At 43.7% G+C, this 12762-nt stretch overlaps 1 protein-coding gene across 3 annotated transcripts in view; it reads left to right on the top strand.

Annotated features, from left to right (window-relative positions):
* IPO13 (importin 13) overlaps nt 1-12762 on the top strand; it is a 69225-nt gene that overhangs the window by 8237 nt on the left and 48226 nt on the right. The window lies entirely within an intron of this gene.

Genomic DNA, 12762 nt, shown 5'->3' with positions numbered 1-12762 from the left:
TGCTAGAGCACATTGGTACAGACAGTGAATGACTCTCTCAACCAGCCTCCTAATGTGAGTCCTGTGCTAAAGAAAGCTGACAGCTATTAAAATAACACAGCTGTGAAACAACCCAAACAGTATTGAAACTCCATGATAGTGATGTTTAGGAAAGGAATTGAAAATAAAATGGCCAATATTATAATGTCCCTTTGTAGATCCATGATGAGATATCATTTGGCATGCTGTTTGCATTCTGGGCCCTTTATCCCAAAATAAACATTGCAGAATGGGGGGGGGGGGGACTTACCAGCCTTGCAGGTAGCTGCATTAGAACTCTGTCTGTCATTTGGGGCTGTTGTATGGAATTCTAATCAAGGGTCATGAATGCTTGGCCAGCAGGAACAATGGCTAAAGTAGCTGGTAGATGGCTTCCATGAAGTGTAGAGGTTAATTAGAAAATGTTGGTAGGTTGCAAGCCTGTAGTAAAGAGTGCTGTTTCTGAATGGCCGTTCCCTGATAACACAAAACTGATGCTTCCTGGGTTCTTTTGAGCTACCTCCTATTTCAGTGTGGAGTGATAAATCCAGACTGATTATGGTTGTTTGGGTAAGAAGCAAAGGGGCACCAGGAAACCCATCAGCAGGCTCTGCAGGGCCCTAAGTGCCCTACTGGGCATCTCTGCTCTGTTGTCTGAAATGTGGGTGTTCTGACTGGAGTTCAGGAAAGTGGAGACTTCAAAGCCTAAGTTTGCTTGTCTGTGTAGTTATGGTGAAGGAAGATACTTTCTCACTCTCACTGAATTCAGTGGGAGTCTTTGTATTTACACCAACTTCTCTAGCATAATGTTACAATAGGGGTGGGGGCAGCACATGGTCTGTGGGATTTAGGATTGCCTAGTACATTTTTATCCTGCTTTTTCTCCACTAAACCCAGAGTGGTGTGTATTATTCTCTCTCCTTCTTGTTATCCTCATAACAACCTTGTTAGGCTGAGAGTGAGTGATTGGGCGAAGGCACTCAGAGTTTAATGATCCAAGGGAAATACATTTCAGAGGAGTCTCTACTACCTATCCACCTCTTGGAGCTTCAGTCCATTCGTCTAGCTCTCCTGCACTTCCAATCACAATTGTCCCAATCACATGTTGTGATCAGGATGGACATTATAGCTATGAAGGCCCACATCAACCAGGGGGGTTCCAAGTCCAGCCTTCAAAGGGAGGTGATGCATACTCTCTCTTGGATCAAATCCCATTTGTTATCTCTTCAAGCAGACCACATAAAGGGAGCAGCCAACATCAAGGTGGATTGGTTCAACAGAACCTCTATACAGGGGGGAGAGTAGTCTCTCAGCAGATGAGTTTTTCTGCTGATGGTTGAATAATTTGGGAAACCATCATTGGACCTTTTTGCCTCAGGGGACAGTCAGACTTCGAGATTTATATTGCGGTATCAACATCACCAAGCCATAAGTATCTAGGCTCTCATGTCCCAGTGGCCCAAAAGTCTAATGTATGCCTTTCGTCCTCTGCCCATTATTCCCAAGGTCTTCAGAAAAATCAGGGAACAGGAGGCAACAGTTTTCGTGGTGGCTCCCTTTTGACCTCACTGTCCCTGGTTCATGGATCTATTGCATCTGTCTGTGGAACCACCCTTTCGTCCACCAGTGTCATCAGACCTGCTCCACCAGGGCCCAGTCCTCCATCCAGACCTGGGTTGGTGGAATTTGACCATGTGGAAATTGAGCGCAACAGGCTTTTAATGTTGGGCTACTTTAATGAGGTCTCCAACACCACATTAGCATCCAGGAGATGTTCCATCACCAGGATCTATAACTCCACATGGAAGGCCTTTGTCCAGTGGTGTTGAAGTTTAGCCTCCAACCTGATCTCAACGTAGTCATTCCTGCAAGAGGGAGCAGACAGAGGGCTCAGAGTGGCATCTAATCTGAGATAGAGAACTGCTGGACTGGATGATGCAACAGCTGGGAGAGCTGCCTTCAGATTAAGACTTTGGGGCATGGAAATTGAAGTGAATCTGCCTCTTTGGTTGGCTCTTCACAAATTGCTGATTTACTGTTGCCAGACAGCTTCCCTGACCATCTGCTTTTTCCCAGTGGAGTTTAGTAGAACTGATAAGAGGCTGAGATTTCCTAGGATTTTTATGACCCACTGGGAATTTCCTTTCAATAGAAATTGAGTTTAAATGCCTTGTCAGCTGGTGACTGGATTCTAGCTTTATGGCTAATTATATGAACGATGAGAGCATGGCTCCTCCTATAATGCCATAGTAGAGCTTGTGAAATGTCTGGGTCTGTTTACCTATATGAGGTTAATGAGGTCATCAAAGAGGCAGGGCCAGTGATGTAGCTTTCTAAAGACCATTGGCACAGACCTATGCAGGCATCAGTTGAAATAAAATCCAAAGCTGTTGCTCAGCATTGCATCAGGGATAGGTGTTCGGCATATGATTGGTTTAAATGTTTCTTGGTGTCATCCTACCTCACAGGGTTGGCCTGCAGCAGGTAGTTCTATAAGTTAACACCATACCAAAATTGAGTTGCTAGGCTCAGGGGAATGTTAGAGACTGCAACCTGTCAAGGAGGCAGGGATCAGACCTCAACATAATTGAGATAGAGAAGTCCGCTGTCCCTTTCTGCCCAGAGATTCCCAGATATTTGACAATTTATTCAGCAACAGACAAATATCAAGCAATTAGCAAACCCGCTTAAGTTTCCCAGAAACAAGAGAAAAAGCTACAGACTACCCTATACACAAAGACTAGATATACCTGACAGCACATGATGGTCCTGTGGTTCAGATGGAGAGAGATTAACCATGTGCTTGGTTTTGAGTCTTACTTAAACCATGTTAAAAACAAGAGCCCATGTTGCCTTAGCATTATCGTGTCCCTGGACTGTTCAATGATGAGACTTCATGTTCAATTTCCTTTATTGAAAATAGCATCAGGATTAAGTATTTAGACTTTGATTGACAGAACTAAGGATTGAGCATCAAAACAGCTTCCATTATACCCTCACTCCATTCCTCCCCTTCTATGTCACTTGACACCAACCTTCAGTGCCAGTTCCCAAGAGGGGACAGCAGGCCTTCACCAAAACAAAACAACCTATACTCCCCAAAGCCTTGAAGTGTAGAAGTCAACAGCTGCCTAATGAGCTGATTAGCCCATGCCTAAAAGTGAAACCAAAAAGCAAGCAAGAGATAGCAGTCCCAGACAGGATTGGGCCAGAGGATTGGGCCGGAACAGGGCCAGATCATGACAAACACCTCACAATGAACACACAAAGTTCATGTTATGTACATGTTGTGAATGTTTCTTATGTGATAAGATATCCTTTGGATCTTGGCTGGACTGTAGAAACTGTATGATCTCATGGGGTATGCCTTTGTGGTCCTTGTTCTCTTATAACAAATAGCTGACCTTCAGTGGTGTTAAACTGGGGCCTCCTGTCTATCTCTAGCCAGTGCAAGAAGAGACATTTGTTTTTGAGAGAGACAGGCAGGGTTGTGCTTCTTTCAAAGTTAGAGAAGCACAAAGGATTCTAGAATGGCAGTTTGGCTAGTGGTTCTCAACCTTCCTTTAATACAGTTCCTCATGTTGTGGTGACCCCCAATCCTAACATTTATCCATTTTACAGATGGAGAACACTGATGCAAAGAGTCTTAGGCGACCCCTGTGAAAGGATCATTCAACCCCCAAAGGGGTCCCGACCCACAGCTTGAGAACCACTGGGCTAATAGATAAGCCTAGCAGATGTAGGGAAAATGGCTCAGAAAATCATAGAATCATAGAGCTGGAATACTATTACATCCCTTGATCTAGACCAGCGGTTCTCAACCTGGGGGTCGCGACCCCTTTGAGGGTCGAATGACCCTTTCACAGGGGTCACCTAAGACTCTCTGCATCAGTGTTCTCCATCTGTAAAATGGATAAATGTTAGGGTTGGGGGTCACCACAACATGAGGAACTGTATTAAAGGGTCGCAGCATTAGGAAGGTTGAGAACCACTGATCTAGACACTATCCTCCTATTGATGCAACCCAGAATTGCGTTGACTTTCTTGGCTGCTGCATCACTTCTGACTCATGTTCAGTTTGTGGTCTACTAAGATTCCCAGATCCCTTTCACATGTACTCTTGTCAAGGCAGGTGTCACCCATCCTATATCTGTGCATTTAATTTTTTCTCCATAAGTGAAGTATCTTACATTTATCTCTGTTGAAATTTATTTTGTTAGTTTTGACCCAGCTCTTTTATCTATCTAAGTCATTTTAAAGTTTCACCCTGACCACTGAGGTATTAGCTACCCCTTCTAATTTGGTGTCATCTGCAAATTTGATTAGCATGCATCCATCATCCAAGTCATTGATAAAAATAGCATCCATCATCCAAGTCATTGATAAAAATATTGAATATCACCAGACCCAGGACAGAACTCTGTGGCACCCCACTAGTCACTTGTTTCCAGCATGAAGATGTGCCATTAGTGAGCACTCTTTGGGATCAGTCAGTCAACCAATTACAAATCCATGTAACAGTAGCATTGTCTAATCCACATGTTACTAGCTTGCTTGCAGAAATGTAATGGGGAACCTTGTCAAAGGCCTTAGTGAAATACTCTTTCCTGTGCCTGTTGTGGCTCTCTAAGGTTTGTATTCTGTGGCTTGGTATGCACTGTATTTCGGAAGATCTCATGTATACTCCCTCTCCTTGGTTCTGTGATGTTTAGAAGTAGGACTATTGTTCTGGCATTGCAAGATATAATTGTTTGTAGACAGTAGGGCTTCTGTCTTTAAAGTGTGTGTGAATTTGCTCACAAAGAAAACAGTATTATGCAGGCGCCTGGTCTCATGGTTATTGTTTCACGCGATTCTAGTCTGTTGTACCAACCAAGAACTTGCTGTAACTTTTGATAGCTTCTATGTTATGGTGAACAAAAAAAGTTTCCTTAATTGTCATGATCAAGTTAGCCTTTATCTAAAAACAAGTGGGAGACTGGAAGGAGGGGATCTCATTTTCCCCTCCCTCGCTATTTCCTCTTTCTCTTCCTTGAATTTCCCCATTGTCTCTCCCTTTCCCTAGTTCTTCCCTCTTTCCCACCTAACAGCTACCTATATCTGCCCCTGATTTCAGCATTCCACCAGCAGTCTCTTTTGCAGTGCTGGCTGCTGGTCCAGACCCACTTCCATGGTAAGGAATGCTCATAAACTTGTGGGGAACATCACTTTCCCTGGTTCCCACGTTATTTTCCCCTTGGTTCCTTTTTCCCTGTCTCCTTCTCTCCTTCTCAGCCATTCACAAACCTACCTTTGATATGATTGTATAAAATTATGCAAGGGGTAGAAAACGTCGACAGATAATTTTTTCTCTCTTTCTCACAATACTAGAACCAGGGGGCATCCATTGAAAATGCTGCGGGGGGGGGGGGGATTCTTTCACTGATAGAAACTGAGTGGATTCTATGGCATAATATCCAGCTGAGGCCCCACTCTTCCTGAAACCCAGCCCTTCCCAGAATCCACCTCAAATTATTCAGGAATTTCCTAACCTGGAGCTGGCAACCCTAGCCAGACCTAGCCTTAGTATGACTTTCCTCAAAGGCTTAAAGAGGCCTAGAAAGTGAGTCTGGAATCTGTGGTTGCCTAGCAATAGTCACTGAGGGAATCCATTCCTTAAAGCTCCAGATGCTCCTTTTATAATTGTCAGGATTTAACCCCCCCCCCCAATCCATTTTTCTCACATTTTTCTTCAAACCTGGGACCTTTTTCAGATTTGTAGAAAGATTTGTTTTGCCCAATTACCAGATATAAGCTCCACTCACAAGATTTAAGTATCCCTGGCTGACTTCGCAATTAGTAGATGAGCAAGTGGGGACCTTCAGGAAACTTGTGGAAGCAGCCATCCATCCCCCATCCCCCCCTTCTCTCAGTATCTCTTTCAAGCCCATCCCTCCCTTACTTTCTGTCCATCTACTGCCACTTCTTCTCTCTTTCTGATCCTCCACCGAGGGACAAAGCTACAGAAAATGGTGTCCAGGGCAAGCTCCCAAATTGCACCCCCCCACCCCCCAAACCATTTTACACACATCTTTTAGATAACTGTACCATGAAAAAGGCTGTTTTAGAGAACGTAGAAGGGAACAAAATATAATTGAGCATGATTTGTAATGTAGCCTAAGACAGATAATACTGAAACACATGAAACCACTAAGAAAACTAGCCAGGATGTTTCAGTCAATTAGTGTGACACATCCTATAAATTTTCAGCAAGATACTGAAATTCTCTATCTTATTCCACAATATGCAAAACTGACCGTAATAACATAGCTGATAACATTATATTGCAAAGGAGGGGTCCACAGCCTTCCTGAGCCAATCTTCAGGTGACAGAGATCAGTTCCCCTGGCGAAAATAGCCACTTTGGAAGTGGGCTCTGTGGCCTTGTTCCCTACTGGAATCCCTCCTGATATTAAATATCAGAAGTTGAGCAGGGTTGGCCCTGGCAAGTAGCTCCAAGGAACAACAGGATTGGTGATGTGGATGCGAGCAATGGCAAACCACCTTTGAACATCTCTTGCCTTGAAAATCCTACAGGATCACCAGGAGTCAGATGTGACGATGGCAGGAAGAAAGGAAGTGTTCTGTGATTCTACTTTATTGTTGAACTTGAGAAAGGCAGCATGATTCAAATACATTTCAAAAGACTTAAGTCCCTCCCTTCACACACATGCCTTATCACTTGGTGTCAGCGACATTAGGCAAAAACCCACATGTGGAACAGCTGTCAACCAATGCCTGCTTTCAGTGGTGGCAAATCAGTTCTCCTGTGTATTGCTGAATGATATTTAGATATGTCATCAAATCATAATCTGGTTCTCAGCACAATTTTGTCTCCCTCATAATGTTCACTTGCAATGTAAAGTGAATGCCCTTTCAATTCAGAAATTCTTACTGTGAAATGGAATTGGGTATCTGTGTTGTCAGTGCACAGCAGAGCACGGGCTCATAGAGATCTAGTTTGTGAACACATGCTCAAAAATTCTTAACATATTGAGACTCTTATTGTCAATAAAATCCTCACTGTTGTGAAACTGTTTGCGTTACAAAGCTGGCTTTTTATAGTTGTACAAAGTCCTGCAATGTTTAGTACTCATTCTTGATGGAACCCTCATTGATTGCTATGAACCATTCTGTTAGATTTCCAACAAGTATCTTCTGTATAATTTGGGTTAGTGCTGTTGAGTGTACCTTATAAACCTGAAAACCCACAGCACAGTAAAAGAGTATTTGCATTGCACCTACTTTCAGTTTCTGGAGGGAGGGAGCTCCAGGGCAGGCCTTGACAAGCACTGGTGGTTCCAAACAGGTTACCCCAAGCGAGGGGGGTGAAGAAAAAGCAGGGCAAAGCAGAGTCAAACACCAATAAGGACAGTGCAGCTTGGGCCAGGCCCTTCTGTGAGGAGAGAGGAAAGCTGCCTTAGGAGCCCATGGTGGCTGAGCTGCAGGTTGTGATCTATGCTCTGCTGTCTGTCTGTGCTGCACCTCTGCTTAGTGGTGCCCCTTTGTGCGTGTGCCCTGACCCTACACAGTCTGAGTTGGTATGGAGCAGCAAAGTTGTTGGTGGGAGTTGGCTAGAAAGGCGCCCCATCCTCAATCCGCGTCTGAGGGGTATACAGCCAGTGCTAAGAGAGAGCCAGCATGAGCAAGGGGTGTGCTTCTGGCCCATGACCCCACCTGACCTCTGAGCCTAACAGCAGCAGGCACAACCCAACTCGCTGCTGCACCCACTCACTGGTGCAGTGACCCGAGGCAATGGGAGACAGAGACTGGCAGGGGTGGGGCACTGCAGGAGGAGGAAGTGGCAGGCAGTGCAATGTGCCTCTGTCTCCTCCTAGGGAGAGCGGAGTTGGTGGTTGAATATGCCCCCCACGTGACCTGTGGGAGTAGTGCCCGGGACAAAAGCCCCTTGGTCCCCCTCATGATGCCTATGTCCTTATCACTCGTTCTGACCCTCCTCCCCAGTCACTCTTTCTCCTCTTCTCAAGCCCTGTTCTTGGTGGTTCACCTGGAGGTGCTACTGTGAGCCCGCCAAGGCCGTTCCCCACCTCTCACCAGGCCAGCTGCAGCTCTGCTTGCCAGCTAGATTCTCCACCTGAGTTAAATGTGTTCTCAGCGCATGCACATTTTAGAGGGCAATTTAACCCCCTCCATTTAAAAAAATCAGATTTTTCTGCAGACCTAGGGAGTTCCCCAAGTCTGCAGAAACATCTGTTTGGGTAAATATTTAGGAATCCACAGACAGGGGAACACTTGGAAATTGGTAATATGGATGATGATACATTGTAAAGCTCATCTAAAAGGAAGAGGTTGCGCAGTTTGAACTTAAAGTATCAAGAAGCAGGGTTGGAAGTAGGATTTAAGAATGGTACTCTGACTTTTAAAGATTTGATGCTACTCTAATGCTAACACTGCTTTGCTTGTTCACGTGCCTTCTGATTTAGTGTTTTTACTTTAACATTTGTATACCACAATCAAAATTTTCCCTGAATGGTTTCCAAATAAAATCACAATACTATAATCATTCTCCCCACTTGCACATATTTAATTCAATAGTGTAAAAACACCAGAAGTAACGTGTCCCTTAGCTCTCGCTTTGGATGAAACATTGGTGTCAGAGGCTCCCCATCCTCCTCTGTGGTGTATTTTCCTTACTTATGGAGTATGTGGCATATTCAGTGGGGGTAGAAGGCAGGGGTAGTGCCAGCAATTTTTAAATATGTTTGAGAATGGCACCAGCTGCTGGCAAGTGTGCCTGGCAGCTTGTCTGGAGCAGATCTATATAGCATGGGATCAGTTTGGCTCCTGGTGGGTGGAAGGAAAATGCCGGTTGTGCATTTGATTCGCAAAGAAGACTCAGATTATGAAAGGGCTACAATGGAGATAGGAGCCCATTGGACTCAATGCTACAGAGCCAACATGAGACAGAGTGAGAGTGAGAGCGATCTAGGACTGAATGAGCAGATGATGCTTTGTTGCTATGGTTCTTGTTGCCTGGTGGTAATTGGCTGTGCCACTACAAGGATCACGATGCCGACTGGGCTGAAAGCAAGACAATCCAGCACTTCCAAGAAAACCTGCAGTCAGTGCATAGCCAGCATTAGCTAAGTCTGATTTGTCACACTGGAGCTGCTAGAGCTAAGTCAGTAGGTTTTGAGGTCATTCCTGGACCGTGAGCAGTGAGTGGTCAGTCTCCTTGACATTCACTTCACTTCGTTTGAACCAGGCACTATGGCTTTTGAATGGCCACATTTGAACCATTGGAGTTCCAGGAAGACCCTGTAAGAACACAGGAGAGGGTGGTTGGGAGTTGGGGTTTACCCAGAGTGGCCTCATGTAGCTTTGCCAGTTTTAATTGTAGATCTTTGTGGGAATATTTTTCTCTTCCTTATTCTCAATGTTTGGTCATTTGAAGATACCTCTGGCATTTCTGTACAAGTTCTGTCAAGGAGACAAACTGCTATTTTCTTGCTGTACCAAAGCTCAGAAAAGGTTAACCAGGAGGAAACATTGCTATAAGGACTCTGAGAGGGTGGCACCTGCTACCAAAATTACCCAAACCCAAGACTCTGAATTTGCATTCATGTGCCTTAAATGATCTGAGTGCCGGTGCTATTTGTTAAGAGTTCTGAGGGAATAAATGTATCCTGGTTGGCTTTCTATTCAGGGCTTCAGATGTGTTGTCTGAGCAGCTGGAACATAAGTATGCTCCTGTAGCCTGGTGTTTTAGAGTAGCTGTGCCCCAGCGGCATTCATGTGCTGGAGAGAGTTTACCTTCTAGTGTACAAGATCTGCCCTATACACTGTGCTGTTTACAAGATATAACATTACATGCTTTGCCTTCTCTGGTAGTAGCCCAAGAATAGCACCACATGGTAGGCTTACGTATGACACTCTGTTCCCATCCCCTCAGTCACAGGAATGAAGGCTGTGCTTTTCAGTTCCTTATGCATTGAACCAATGAGCCTGGTTTGAAAATTGAGCAGTAGCTAGTACTAATGGTAAAATTCTCCATTGAAAGAGCTTTCTCTTGTTGCAGGCTTGCTTGCTTCAGAAACATTCAGAGTTGAACGTTGGCAGCACAAATGTTCAAGCTGAGCTGGTTATCAGATGTACACATGTGGGGACAAGATAACATGAAGAACTAGCATGGGCAGTTTAGATTTGCTTCTTTTGGACATCTATATTGCTTATGAACATAAGAAGAGCTCTGCTGAATCAGACCAATGGTCTATCTGTCCAGCATTCTCCTTCCCAAAATTGCCAGTCAGGCACCTCTGAAAGACCTGTAAGCAAGGCGTAGAAGGCATCCCCATATCTTTACTCCCCCAGTGATTAGTATTCAGGTATACTGCATGTGAATATAGAGGTTCCATTTATCCATTACAGTCCTTAAATGGTGACCTGCTCTCTGTGAATGTATCAGATTACCCTTGACAGCAATTTAAGTTAGTAGCAGTTGCTATGCCATGTGGCAGTGAGGCTTATAAGTTATTAAGCCAGGGATTCCTATGCACTTGCAGGGGGGATCTCATTTTCTCCTACCTCTATATTTCCAATTTCCCTTTCCTGAGAACCTGTAGATTCTCTCCTTTTCCTGCTTCCTTCTTCATCTCTGCCTATTTTCCTCCCTTTGGCAGCCTTTACTCAGAAACACTATGGCCCTCTTGCATGGTGGAGGAATCCTTTGGAACTTGCATATGGCATTTCATTTTCCTCTGTTACTTTCTTTTCCATATACCCTGCTTTTCTGATCAGTGGTGACCCAGAGCAGCTTACATCATTCTTCTTGCCTCCATTTTATCTTCCCAAAAACCCTATGAGGTAAATTAGGCTGCCCAAGTATAACTTTCCCAAAGTTACCTAATGAGCTTTCCACAGCATCATGATAATTTAAACCTGGGCTTCCTTGTTCCTGTTCTGAACCACTACCATTGGCTGTCACATAGTAACAGGTTGCTTAGTGGTTACTGGCAGGCCAGACCCTGATAAACCCTTCTCCCTTGAACACCAGAAGCCCTCTCCCCTTGCCTTTTACTCACAGCAGCCAAGACTTGAAAGTTGACAGTATTGTGTGGTTGCTTAGCAATGACCCTACAAGTATTCATTTCTTAGAGTTACAGATACTGCTTCTATTATTTGGGGATTCGCTCCTTAATTTTTGTGGGGGTTTTTTTGTTTAGAGTTTAGATTTTTCTGCAAACTTGGGGAGTTTTTCAAGTTCATGATCACCTATGATGTTAGCACCCAGTTAGAAGCATTGTCAGAAGCTAAACAGTTTAAGCCTTTATCCTTTAAAGAGTTCTGTCTAGATAGTGACCTGCTGTGATAGCTCAGTAGTAATAATGCCCAGAAAATAAGTAGCATACAGATAGGTAGAGATGTGACCTGCTGTAGATATGCATAAGGAGGGAAAGGTAGACCATGCTACATTTAAGAATACATCACTGTTTACATACCATTGTTGCACTTGCATGAGGCCTACTGCCAAGCCAGGCCAGGCCAGTGTGCCTCTTTGGTTATAAACCTGGAGCATTCTTTTGATAGACACAGTTGAAAAAACAATACCTATACTTGCATTATTTCATATCATCAACTTTTCCTTTTGTCCTAGCCTTCCACTGCATATTTTTGAATTAAAATCTTTACAATCTATTGGCAGTTTTAAAACATTTTGCATTGTATTGAGAGCTTTAAAGTGTGGGTGTCAGCACTGCTGTTGTTGATTTTATTTAAAAAATTGCATTCAAATCTTCTCTTCTGAGAGGGTAGAGAGCCACAAGAATTCAGTAGCCCTTAATCAGAGAGACGATTAAACAGGCTAGTTGTACAGGGTTTCAGTGCTGGATCTCTCCCTTTACTGTTACAAGTGGCCATGGTAACATATGTTCACTAAAAAGTCAGAATAAGGTAAGATTACTGTTTACTTAATATACCTATTCCCCACCTCTGAAACTATCTTTGAGGCAGCAATTCCCAGATTTAAAATACCAAAACGAGGGGACATTTATGTGCCTGAAGAAACATGTTACATCAAGTACCGTAAGTAGCATATTGCAACGTGATTTGTTAAGTGTGGGATGGAGATGAATTGAATTCAGAGAAGAAGTGAGTGGGAAGGGGATGCTGAATCTTCCTCTATATATCTCATGTTGAATATATATATATTTCCCTCTATATATCTCTTCCCCTTCATATCAATTTTTTTTCCCTGTGGGGCTATTTCCTATCTCAGACCCAGATTTTGAGAAATGCAGCTGGGGGCAGGGAGTGGAAGCAGGGGAAGAAATTGTCCCTTCCAGGCCCTGTATTATGTTTGTGAAGAACTGCTCTTTTCTGTCTTATAGTGTGAATCTGTAACCAACCATTTCCATTTCAAAACATGATTTTCCACACTGGGTAATTTGGAGCACACCAATTTTGTGTGTCTCCTGTTGTGGGAACATGAGTCCTAATACCAGTTTGTAACCCTTACTTGTCTTCATGTATTAATGTCCACTTCATGTGGTAGTGTCTTCATATGTTCAGTTGTCCTCATTGCTACACTACTTGTTTTCTATCCTAATGAGGGCTTGTTGTAATCTCTGAACTGGAGAGATTTATTTGTGTCAGAAGCTACTAGGTAGAAGTCTGTGTAGACAATCTACTGTAAGGCTGTTAAGCTAAGTCATTCATAATGTGGAGGGTTAATATTTTGGGAGTTAG

Source organism: Sphaerodactylus townsendi, linkage group LG05 (genome assembly GCF_021028975.2).
Source record: "Sphaerodactylus townsendi isolate TG3544 linkage group LG05, MPM_Stown_v2.3, whole genome shotgun sequence".
NCBI classification, from domain to species: domain Eukaryota; kingdom Metazoa; phylum Chordata; class Lepidosauria; order Squamata; family Sphaerodactylidae; genus Sphaerodactylus; species Sphaerodactylus townsendi.
The sequence above is the reverse complement of the archived record's forward strand: the minus strand, read 5'-3'. Positions and strand labels throughout refer to the sequence as shown.